This window comes from Castor canadensis, chromosome 6 (genome assembly GCF_047511655.1).
Source record: "Castor canadensis chromosome 6, mCasCan1.hap1v2, whole genome shotgun sequence".
NCBI lineage: Eukaryota > Metazoa > Chordata > Mammalia > Rodentia > Castoridae > Castor > Castor canadensis.
In genome coordinates this window covers 104,262,390-104,275,057 of record NC_133391.1, presented here as the reverse complement: position 1 = coordinate 104,275,057, position 12,668 = coordinate 104,262,390, and the positions used below count along the sequence as shown (strand labels likewise).

The window sequence follows — 12,668 nt, the reverse complement described above, 5'->3', positions numbered from 1 at the left end:
TTAGAAGTTGAAAATGTGTGATTCCTAGTTTGTTGCAGAATGTGAAAATGTAAATGCAAGATTTAATACGTGGCATTTTAATGAAGGTGACTGCAGAACTGCTCATGTTTCTATGAACAGCTTAAGATTTCTAAAAAACTTATTTTCAGCATGGTTAACATCTTTCCCAATTATAAATTTACAGCTTGTCTTTTGACCATTTGAAGACTGGACATGACATTATGAACTGAGCATTTTAGATCTGTGTTTAAAAAAACACCTTAAAATTGTTTAGTCTCATGCCACTTAACTGAAAACACTTGAAGGCTTATGGCTGTATTCTCAGACAATGTTGTATTCTGCTTTCTAGAAATTCAACAGGGCATTGGGAAGTGCTTTAGCCATAATACCGTTAGGATTTTGGCTTCATGCTTCTGTGTATATTTCTTCCTCTCTCAGGCCACAAACAATACTGTTGTCTTTGACTTTTTCTTCTTTTAATCTAATCTATTACCAAGTCCCCTAATTTCTTCCCTCCAAATATTTCCCAAGTTCACATGTGTCTATTTCCCAGGCGGCTCCATCCTTCATGTGCTTATCACTTCCCTGTTGGACAGCCTAGCAGCTTCCTGTCCTGGGTGATCTCTCTGCCTGGAATCAATCCTTCCTCAGTGCATCTCAATCTGAAAAGCCTCCCTCTTGCACTGTCTTTCTTCTCAAGAGCTGTCGGCAACAGCTCCTATTCCCTAGCACCGAATGTTTCTTACCTGCCAATCCTTCCAAATGCAAACACATATATTTCACTCTTCCTATTTCAAACTTCTCTTGTTTAAACTTCATCTTGTCATTTCTGCCTGCTCACCAAAAAGGCACAAATATTTTTAATTATAAGCCAGTACATGGTCCAGTATTTCCCAGTGGGTATTATGTAGAATGTCATCCCCATAAAAACTCCTTCAGAAAAAAACCTCAATGGTCCAATAGGTTTGGGAAACCAGGCACACTGGTATATCAAAGACTGAGAAAGCTTTTAAACTTTGTTTAACCTGCTTTCCAATCTTACTGCTGACAGGACCATTTGTTTCTTTGCTTATTTATTTACTTAGAGAAGCACTTATTATGTTTCCTTGGAATTAGATTTTTGAGGCACACACTCTGGGAGAAGCTGACTAAGTTTATTTAGCTGTTATTTTCAGTAGGAACTAATTTTTTCTCTCACCTTAAAATCCAACCCCTGAAGAGGTCAGTTTAGTTTGTTTGTTTGTTTGTTTTCTATTTTTTACCATCTATGTGTAATTCCTAAATCTAGATTCCAATTTTTTCTTTTTTTTGCGATACGGGGTTTTGAACTCAGGGCTTCACGCTTGCTAAGCAAGTGCCCTACCACTTGAGCCACTCTAGCAGCCCCCATTCTTTCTTTTGCTTTCTCTCCAGACATACAATGGATACTCTCAGTCCTACAACTCTCAAAATGTCCTCAGAATATCAAAATCTCTAAAGATTAACCTCATCTTTACTCTTAGATCTTCTTTCCCTTTTAGATTCCCTGCTTCACGCCCCTCCCCCCAAAAAAGACCTTTGGCATGAGCTCTGGATCTCAGTCCTCCTCTACCTTCAACCCACACCTGAATAAATGTGTGATAGGAACTGTGTATTAGGAGATAGTAACCTGACCTCCCAGGCCCCTCATTTCCCCACATTTTCATTAGTACTTATTGTTTTACCTATCACTCTTTATTTGTCCTTAATAGCACTCATCACAGTTTTAAATTCATATATTTCTTTTGGGATGGTATTTGCTGAATGTCCGTCTCTTCTACTACAGTGCGTGCTTCACAAGGGCATATGCCATTTCTATTTTGTTCATTGCTGTGTCTCCAATGCCCAGAACAGTAGACACTTCTGGGCACATGATAAAGATATGTGGGATAAGATACTTAACAGGGGATACTAGTGTGTCAAGTCTTCAGAAATATCAAAGTGATGTATATTATATAAAATCACGTGATCACTTTTCCCATGACAATTTTCCACAATTCATTTAGAAAATAGAGATAATCCTTACTCTTAGGTTTGCCCTGAGGACTGTATAAAATAATGTACGTACAGTAATTAAGTATAATCCTTAGAGTAAGTGCTCCATAAATTTTAGGTCGTATCTGTTGATTTAACAGGAAAAGAAGAACAAAATACATGCCTTGGTGACCTGAAGAGTCTACTGATTAAAGCTATTTGAGGATGTTGCTATTCCTAATGGAAAAATAAAACTGAACTGTTTCTGCTGACTGTCTTTTGGAATATATAGCACTTGGGCATTAACCATTCCACATCAGCTAGTCAGTACCTACATTTCAACTTTGACAAATTTTCTCCATAGCAATTCCAATATCTCATCTTCTATTTTATGTTTAGTGTTTTTTCAAAAGTGTTTCTGATAAAATACAGCTAGCATTTTATTTTCATATGGGATTATCATACAACTTTAAAAATTTTTAATCTGTTTTATTTGGATGAGTTAAGTGTGATACCAAGGATAGCCTAAAAACTATTTTTTTGGAATGGATAAAAAAGTATAAAAATTAATTACATAGATCTATACAAAATGTATCTGAATATTTGTTTGAGATGCAATTTAGATATGAAATAAACCTGCATAGTGGTATTTTATTTTGTGAAAAAGGCTACAAAATGTGTTCAATGCAGAAGGCACTGGTGTAAAATAGCTTTTATATATCTGAAACCACTTTTAATCAGACTTCATGACCACAAACTGTAGGTGGAATGTCTCAATACAGTATGGTTTCTGTTGTACTCAAACCTCAGAATTTAGCACGTTACAACACTCACCATCAAAGTATATTTCAGTACAGAAATATCACTAAAACCACTATTTGTGTTTAGTCTTAGATGCTCCTCAACTTTTGCATAACCAAATGGGCTGCTGGATAATGCATACTTATTTAATAATACCTGTCAAAAAAGTCAGTGCATATAGCTTCTTTTCATTAAAACTGCAAACTGAAATGATGACTATATTAAAGCATTTAAGAAAATATCTTCAAAATCTACTCTTAATTGCTCTAAATTTAATTCTGTATTATGTTCATATTCCTCATAGCATACTCAAAATGTATTTTATAATGCCTTTTCTCATTGTTCATCATTAGATAAAATTGTTTTTAAGCATTAAGCTTTCTAAAGAGATCTGGGCTATTACTCTTTTCGTTTAAAATATGCCACTCAATGACAAAGATTGCAATTCAGAGCTTTTATACTTAAATATAATAATGTATTGTAATGATTACATTTTTCATAACTTGACAATAGTTTGTAATGGGGACAAGTCCATATTTTTATTTCAATAGCATCTTTTGAACCTTCGGTGATACAGAAAACTGTTTTTATAGTAGTTAGGCAAAGTGACGCTCTTTCCCAGTGTTTACATCAATCAAGGTACATCAGGAGAAGAATAAAGCCAATATTGTGGTAAGTGGACACTGTCATTTAACATCTAGTTTTCAGAATTAAAGAGATTTAATAAGTATATATGTATGGCAAGCAAAATTACACTGCAAACACTGACCATTTATGTTTTCTTTACCTGTGGAATCTTTAAATAGCCATAAATGCAATGATGATGCTGAATGAAGATGTTTCAGGATTAAGTTATATAGTAACTCTGAGTTTTTGATTCTAGCACAAGTGCAGACATTACACATCTACAGTTGAGAACGGTTCTAGAACTAGTAGGTATGAATCAGAAATTGAAATTAGAATTTGAAATTGAGAAAAGTCACATTAAATACAGCTCCATAGAATGAAATTATAAAGAAATTAGGAAAATCTGCTCACAGGACATAACAATTCAGCCAATTTGTATTGGGTACTTTCTCCAAACCAAACGTAAGGCTGAACAATATATATTGAGCATTCTACATGTCAGACATTTGCTCTGCCTGCTGTGGCTGCTATTACATAAAATAATATATCCCTTGTTCATGTCACTGCCTTGTGACTGGAAAAGAAAGTAACTTAATTCCTAATGCTTATAAGGAACAAAATATATTACTTGGCCAATAGGGTTACATTTTCAGTAATGTCTAATGATGTAAAACTGTATTTCTATCTAGAGTTATGTGAATTCAGTTTTTGTTTTCAGATTATCTTTTTCTCTTTCTCAGACTACCTTTGTGATTGGGTATTAGCCCAACTAAGACGAATATGAAATAAATCTGCCTTGCTGGTTATTTATTATCTTGTACTTGGGAAAGATGATCGTGATATGAGGCCTCCTCTGTCTCCATGTGGACACAGGCAGCCTTCCATCATGCTGAAAGGCTTAGATTACATGGCAACTTCTAAAAAACTTTCATTGGAATATTCAGATGAACTCAGCAGTTCTTCACTGTAGCCCTCCAGCACATTTTTGTTGTTGTTTTTAAGACAAGGTCTCAACATGTAGCACAGACTGGCCTCAAATCTGCAATCATCCTGCTACAGAAGAGATTATAGGCATGCTCCACAAGACCGGCTCTTCTAGAACTTTTTACAAGCCTTTATTATCAGACTTACTCTAATATTACAGAGTTGATTGCTGTGAGTTTGTCTCTCTTGCTGGCTTAGGAGTTTCCAAAGACCCCAGCTCGGGCCTCACACAGATCGACCAGTGGACACCGAATATCTCTTTGCTGAACAAGCAGATTATAAAATGAGAACACTCAATTTAAAGTCTGACTACCTCAGTATAATTATATGTTGAAAGCACGTACCTTCTTTACCTGCTTTTTGACAATTTAACCTCCCCAAAGTGAGAAAATCTGGACTCACATGTATATATTTTATTAAAAAGTTTAACATGTTAGTGACATGAGTCTTGAGAGAAAATAATTATGCTATCTTGGAATTTTTTAATAGAAAACTTAGAGAATATTCAGAGATAAATACATATGTATAGATGCTCTAGACTTCAAGAAAAATATGCAAACAGTTCAATGAAAAGTGTTTTTTATTTCTTGCTTAAGGACTCATCATGAAGAGTAGAAATGTCTAAAGATAAAAATTTAACCTTACAATCTCAGGATACAGAGAGAAAGAGCAAGATGAAGGACTCAGGATGACTTTGTCTATCAAACAAAAACTCACTGAACTTTCTGATGAGTTCTGACTTTTATAGAGTATGTATTTGGTAAATTTTCTGATGAAATTCTCATGTATAATATTATGTATTTGAGATGGCTGGTAGTAATTTAGCAGATTTAAACATGGCTGCAGAATTAAACTTAAAGGGGCTGAATTAACTGATCAATGGCAAATTTAAGGTGAAGTCTCTAGTAAAACATTAGAGTTCAGTAACTTTCCTGTCCAAGGTAACATTTTTGTGATTGGATTAGATGAAGATGTAGAAGCCTTTCTTATCAGATGCACACATACTAAAATATGAATGGCAGGGCTGACACAATTGTTGATAGAGTCTAGATCCATAGCTCCTTCTATAATCCAGGTAAATCAAGCACAAGTAATTTTGGAGTCTGCATTCACTTTTTTTTTTTTTTAAAGCAACCTCGGAGTGGAGGAAAATTAACCTGGTAGTTGATTTTGGGGGAAGGATTGAAAGTTATAGTGTTCCATTGTGGGAATTATTTGCCCTACTGATCTTTCTGTTAGTAAGAATCATCTTTGGGGACTACATTCAGTGCTGAGAATTACATTTTAAGAAGGTGCTGACAATATAAGAGCATCTACAGGATGGCAAACAAATTGATTCAGGGTCTGAGAACAATTTTGCATGAGGAGTCACTGAAGAAAACTGGTATACTTAACCCCAAGCCTCCTCCAAAGAAATGTTTAAAGCCAAATGCTACTTTCCAAGGTTGGTAGCATTGTGGCAATGTGAAGAGGTACATGAGTTATTCTGCTTTGCTCTAGAAAGCAAAATTAGACAGCAGTGTTGAAAATCATAAGGTATTCAAAAGCGGGAAATCTAGTGATGATCTCTGCCCAAGAGTGGAGCTAATCTTACCAACCTCATTCCTGAATGAACATGTTCCAGTACAGTGGGCTAGCAAGGTTTGTGCAGAAGTTGTTTCTGAATTAAGGAAGAAGATGGACTATAATACTTACCCTAGTTTTCAGATGTTCTGATTCTACGCTTAGGGAGTTTAGACTTTGGGTAAAGAGGGAGATAGCAGTGATTGGTAGTGTGACTCAGAACAAGTATTCAGTGCTATAGTTTCACCCTATAGACAGTCTTTCATTTTGTTTACTCAATCCCATCAATACATTATAATTACCACTTAAAATTTCTACATTCCAAGAAATGAAGTCATGTCACTTTCTTTTTGTAGTTAGAAGAAACAAAAGACTAGGAATTTGAGGGGCCAATATTACAAAATGTGCTGAAAATGCATAGAAAAATATTTGTACATATTGATAAAGGAGGAAATTCACATTATTAAATTTTCTTTCCTTCCTTCTTCTTCTCTTTCTCCCTCTCCCTCTCCTGCCTTTTGTGGTGCTGGGGATCAAAACCCCAAGCCTTGTACATACTAGGCTCTACCATTAAGCTATATCCCCATCCCCTAATATATTTTTAAAGAAGTGGTGTATATGCACCCTTACTGCCACTGTTGTGTAGAAGCAACAGTGCACGAAAGATCATGTCTGGGCTCAGTCATTTATGAACCATGTGCCCTTGGATAAATTGCTTAACTTACCTGAGCCTGTTTCTCTACCTGTAAAATGGAGAATAGGTAACCTGAAGTTTTTATGAGAGTTAAACTAAGATATGTAATACCAGTGCAAGTGACTTTTTGACTGTGAAACACTGTATATTAAGTAGGTAGTACCTTTATGCCAGCCTTGGTTACTTCTTGTTCCATTCCACAAAAGACTGCTCTTCTAGGACCTGTCAACTTGTATTACCATTATTTACTTAAGTCTACATTACAGTGCCTGTCTCAACTACATTGCAGGCTTTCATTAAAACCCTGGATCACCTTCTGTCTGTCCTTATAATTTAAAGTACAAGAAAAACACTCGGCTAAATATTTGCTGAATAAATGGATGGACAAATAAATGGAAGAATTATACATTGTTTTAAATGAAAAGTAGAAAATAAATTTCTATGTGTGCTCAGACAATGTTCATAGGAAGTTTACCATCAGGAGGGGAATTCTGTTGGGTGCCAGTGGCTTATATCTGTAATCCCAGCTACTCAGGAGGCAGAGATCAGGAGGATCTTGGTTCAAAGCCAGCCTGGACAAAGAGTGCCGCAAGACCCTATCTCGAAAAAACCCTTCAAAAAAAAAGGACTGGTGGAATGGCTCAAGGTGTAGGTCAAGCCTCACCCAGTACCGCAAAAAAAAAAAAAAAAAAACAAAAAACCAAAAAAACCCCCCCAAAAACCCCCAAAACATAAAAAACGGGGGGAGGGGGATTTTCACATTCTTGTTTTACTTTTTTTGTCATTTTAACTTGTAGTAAAATATACATTCAGTAACAACTGAGCAGGAGGAAAACTGAACTGAATCAAATTTCACATAGGAGTTAATTATTGATAAAATTGGAGCATACTGTATATTTTATAAATTCTGGTTGTTAGAAGATTGACTTATGTAATTTTTAAAAACCTTCTAAAGTTTATTAAATTACATAGGTATATTTGACAGTATCTCATTAAAGACTGTATCTCATTGAAGACATTTTTTGTTTATCATCCCCATTTCTCAGATGAATACTGTAAACAGAGATGTGAATTCCCGTATCCAAGGCCACAAAGTGACTCCCTGGATGGACTAGAAATGCAATAATTTTAAAATAAAATTCATCTTTTCTCCACTCTTCATTGTCTCATGTCTCTTTGGACCCAGTCAGGTACTGTTGTCTGTGGTGTTACATTAAGAACTAGCAGAAACTCCTCAAGCAGAGCACTGAGTAACATTGATTAGTGTAAGGGTAGTCTTCTAGATTCAAGGATAAGAATAATACTATTTTGAGAACCAGTTGGCTTCTGGATTCTGAAAATAAACCAAAGCTGTTTTTGTGTTGCTCTGCAGTCAAGGCTGCCCGAAAACACTCAAGTCATTCCTGCTAAAGCTGGCGAGAACCACACACATGCACTAGTTCCATATTTATGGATGTTTAAATTTCACAAAATGAGAAGTATTTTGGTTGGCAGCAAATATAGGTATGTTTACAGACAGAACAAAAAAGACTGGCCTCTGATTTATACATAAGCAATATATAAATAGTAAGTTGTAAAATCAGAGGACAAGTCTTCATTTCCTACCAGGTAAAGAAATTGTATTGTTTTCAGGGAGGGGTGGGGGGATGAGAAAGGATGATACAGGAGAATGGTGGTTGGGGTGAATTCAAGTATGATATATTTGATATACTGTAAGAACTTTTGTAAATGCCACAATGTACCCCTACCCAGCGCAATAAAAAATTAAAAAAAAAAGAAATTGCACTGACAGCTGTGTAATGGGAAGGGCATTTCATGATCCGTCTCTACTCCACACACTTGCTCCATCTGCTTACTCTCCCAGTCTCAGTTCCAGTTATAGTCACTTCAGAATTACTGTCCTCCACATTAATAACAGGAGTCCTTCCTTACAGGAAAAAGTTCTGAACAAATGAAAAAAGGACCTTAGGAAATAGTAGCTGTGCCTAAATCTATAGGACTTCAAACACAAAACTAAGGAAGGCAGCAGTGCTTTTATCTGTGTCTCAAATACATCTTTCCGCCAATCACAATACTTTGGCTTAATCTTAATCAAATTTTGTTGTACTCAATGAGTGGAGCATTTCTTATCCATTTTTTTCCATCTTTCTTTTCCTTTTTTTTTCCTGTAGTGCTGGGGATCAAACCCAGGGCTTGTTCCATGCATGCTAGTGCTAGAGCAAGCTATATACCCATCCCCTACCCGTATCATTAACTCATAAAGCCATAGTGATTTCATTGTTTTAGAATGCATTTGGGACTGCTATACCTAGCCAATTGTACTTTCAATGTTTTTATATTTTTCCATTTTTTCTCTCCAAAAGGAGTCATGATTAATATAACCCTCATTCTATGAAAACATTTTAGACCTCATCCTCCTCATTCCCTCCCTCACCACCTAGATAATCTCTGTTTCCTCCCAGTTGAGGAAGCTGAATGACTAATGAGTGACAAGATGGACAGCTCAGAGAGACAATGTGCTCTGTAATAATCCACTAGGCCTTCCTATGTGGTTAAAGGGTTAGGGATGGAGTCAAGAGTCTGTAACGACAATCTTTAATTGAAAAAAGGAAAATGACCTCCTAAATGCTCCATTTCCCCCCTCTCTTGTTCCTGACAGTAAGTAATGGTACAACTGTTCTAAAGTACTCCTCTTTAGTTTTATTTTGTTTAATTCAGTCTGTCATTAGAAAGGCTTGTGAGCTTTAGGCCTGATGATTACTCGCGGTGGGAGGAAGCAATGCCACTGCAGACTTGTGTTCTAGACAAGCGCTCCTTTATACAATGCTGGGGCCTGCCACTGCAAATGAAAGGCTCTTTAAAGAGCAGTGAGGGACTCTTTTAAGCAGACTGCTGCCATGTGCTTGTAACCCTCCAGCATCACTTGCAAGGATGAGACAGCAGTGTGTTCTCCTGCAAAGAAGACCATTGTCCTTGTTAGCCCCAAGCAAACCGAGCCATGCTTTGCTGAAATACAGTTGCATTTCCAAAGGATTTTCAAGCAGGAGTTCCTAAAATTCTGGCCATGATAAAAAGAGTAAAATGTGAGACTCAGAGTACAGAATTTAGAGCTTTATCAACCTCTTATCTTGTTACCCCCAAAATTCATGAACAAAAAATTAAACCTTGTGCATTGCACCCCATTATGGGGTTAGATCACAACTAATTGAGTAGTTTTAATGAACTAACTTGAGTGTTCATTAATAGAGTCTGGGTTTCAAAATTTGTCATAGCTGATTTCTGACACATTTGTCTACATGAGGAAAGGAAAGGTTGGTTTAAAATTATTAAATTTGTCAGGATTTAAAAGATTTTATGGTAGTCCATTTTTAAGCCTGGTAATGTTTTAGCTTTTAATGCAGTATGTTTCTAGTTGTCTGTATGTGCTGTTCAGGTTTGCTTGGTTTGTTAAAGGGCTGGTTTACATTCTAAATCCAATCTGTAGAAACTGTCATAAAATAAATAATCTCTGTTTCTCCATACCTCATTTACATAAGATATGTAATTTGAACTGGACAAGAATCAAATAATATTAATATTTTGGGGGCAAAAACATGTTTACTAGTTCAACAAAGCCACAATGTACCTAAGGTAAAGGTCAAAGAATACTTCATTCCCTGCTGAGCAAAGCTCAGGAAGCACATTTGTCTATGTTTTCCTGTCATAACAGGAAGAGTGTAACTTCTTCCTTTCCACAATGGCTTCGGTTTTACCTCCTAACTCCAATATTTTCTCCCTTAGGGCCTTCCAAATCAATCCTTGTAAGACAGAAGGCAGGAGGCTGTCTCCCTTGTAGTTTCCAAACAGTTACATTTGTTGAAATGTTATTTAAATGTTAGTGATTTCTTAAGCTAAACTGTTCCAATTTAAAATTAAAAGTTAAATTTCCAAACATTTAAATTGGTTCCTTTATTCCTATTAATGGTCCAACATATTTCAACAGAAACACAAATATACAATGCAAATTAAGGAATTTTCGTTTACTTCAATTTAATTAGGTTACTTTTCTTTCTTTTTTTTCTCCCAAAGCCATTATTCTCAGGAAAAGGAAAACTTTCCAGATTGTCTTCAATCAATGGGATACAAAGTTTAAAAATACTTTCACCACAATAATTTTTGAAGGTGCTCCATTTTAATTGGGTAAGTTATAATGTTAAAGGAAGTTTTGACTGCAAAGAACTTGGCTTTTGAAACAATTAGCAGCATGTCTTTTAACCTACAGTTTGGAAGAACCCTCTTGGTTTATGTGGTCTATTTATAATGTTAGTATTTTTAGTCTTGGTTTCTCAGTAATACAATTTCACATACAGTTTGTACATTTGCAAAGCAAAAGGTGACTTGTAGCAAACAGAATGGTATGTGCGTGCATTACAGAGATGAAAGGTCACTCAGTGTTAACTCTACACAAAATGTTTAAGATACAGTAAATAATAGAATTCCAATTTTTAAAGTTGTAGTTTTGAGCAGAAATTATACCAGATACATAAATTAGAACTGAAACAATAAAATACTCTAAATACTTCAAGGAAGAGTTTGTTGCTTACAAAAGTGGCAGAATCCTAGAGGAGACACCCTTTCCCTTGTGAAAATTTTGGTCTTTCTTGGATTTCCTACCACAGGAAGGTTAATGATTGCATTTGACAGCAATTGGAACAGAATCTTTCTGGCAGTAAAGGAATAGATCTAGCTGACATAAATATAAAATGTCATACGCCGTATGGTATATGTGTGTGTCGTGCACTCTCTCTATGATTCAGCAGACCTTTGTGAATCGTTTTCAAATTGCTAGGAATAAAATAGAAGGCAATGATCTGATGTCCTGTTAAACTCATGTGCAATCTGGCTACTACTTTCTTTGATTTGGAAACTCTTAAAAGTACATTTTTTTTCTCTTTTGGGTTTTCTTTTACAATCTTTTCAAAAACTAGTAATTCCAACTCTGAATGAAGACATTTCCCATAGTGCTTTAAGATTAATGAAAGAATGATCCAACTTACATGCAGAGGGAACCTTTAATTAGGCATCCCCAGTATGCATCAATGTACTCTATAATTCAAGTATGAGACGTACTACTTCTTAATATATTGCCAGGATATACCCCAATTTTACTTATATAGAATGAGTAGAGCATAATTTTTAATACTGATAGACAGTCAACTGTTAAGAAATGATAATTAAGAACAAAGGCATAGTAGTCACATTATGAGGTATATGCAGGCTTACTTGGCTTAAAAGGAAGAAATATCAACACTTTTGCACTGTTCTCCAGATCACAAACAGAAGTCACCACAAAGTTATTTTGTCAAAGTAATTAAAGTGTGACTCAATTTCAACAAATTTATATTAAGTTACTAGGATATAATCCCAAATTGAGAATTATAATTAACACTTTTATTTACCGATATTCTGTATATCACCCTGAAGGGAAGAAACATTAAAAATCCCTTTGAAATTTCAGCTAAAATTGTTAGGAACTGAAAACAATGGAAAATAGGAGAAAGTGAAGAGTAAAATTTTTTTCCTCTTCAAAGAGTTATTTGAGGGTATCAAAACAACTTTTTTTATTTCTCAGACTAGTGCAGAATATACCATATTTAGCTGAAGAATCGTCAGTATGTGGAAACTGTCAGAGGCTGCATCTATACTGAACATATTTTTCCAGCTTTTTTCCCCCTAGTTCATTTCGTATAATGCATGAGTCACGTAAAGAGATAGGAGCATAAGAAGAGGAAGTGTTAGAAACTGTAACAGCTATGAACCCTGAATTCTTCCTAGTCATAAGGGAGTTCTACTGTTCTATTAACAGGAGAATGTTACTAATTGTCTTTAATTTGTGCTCCAGTTATTGCACTGATAATTACATGAAATTTTGTTTGCTGGCAAAAACAATTAGTGTGCTAGACCTGATGGAAGAAAAGAAAACTTAAGGCATTTTTCCTTAGCTTACTATTTTAGGCCTTGTGTTACC

The 12,668-nt window shown here is 35.4% G+C and overlaps 1 protein-coding gene across 16 annotated transcripts in view; it reads right to left on the bottom strand.

Annotated features, from left to right (window-relative positions):
* Mef2c (myocyte enhancer factor 2C) overlaps positions 1-12,668 on the bottom strand; it is a 163,535-nt gene that overhangs the window by 73,596 nt on the left and 77,271 nt on the right. The window lies entirely within an intron of this gene.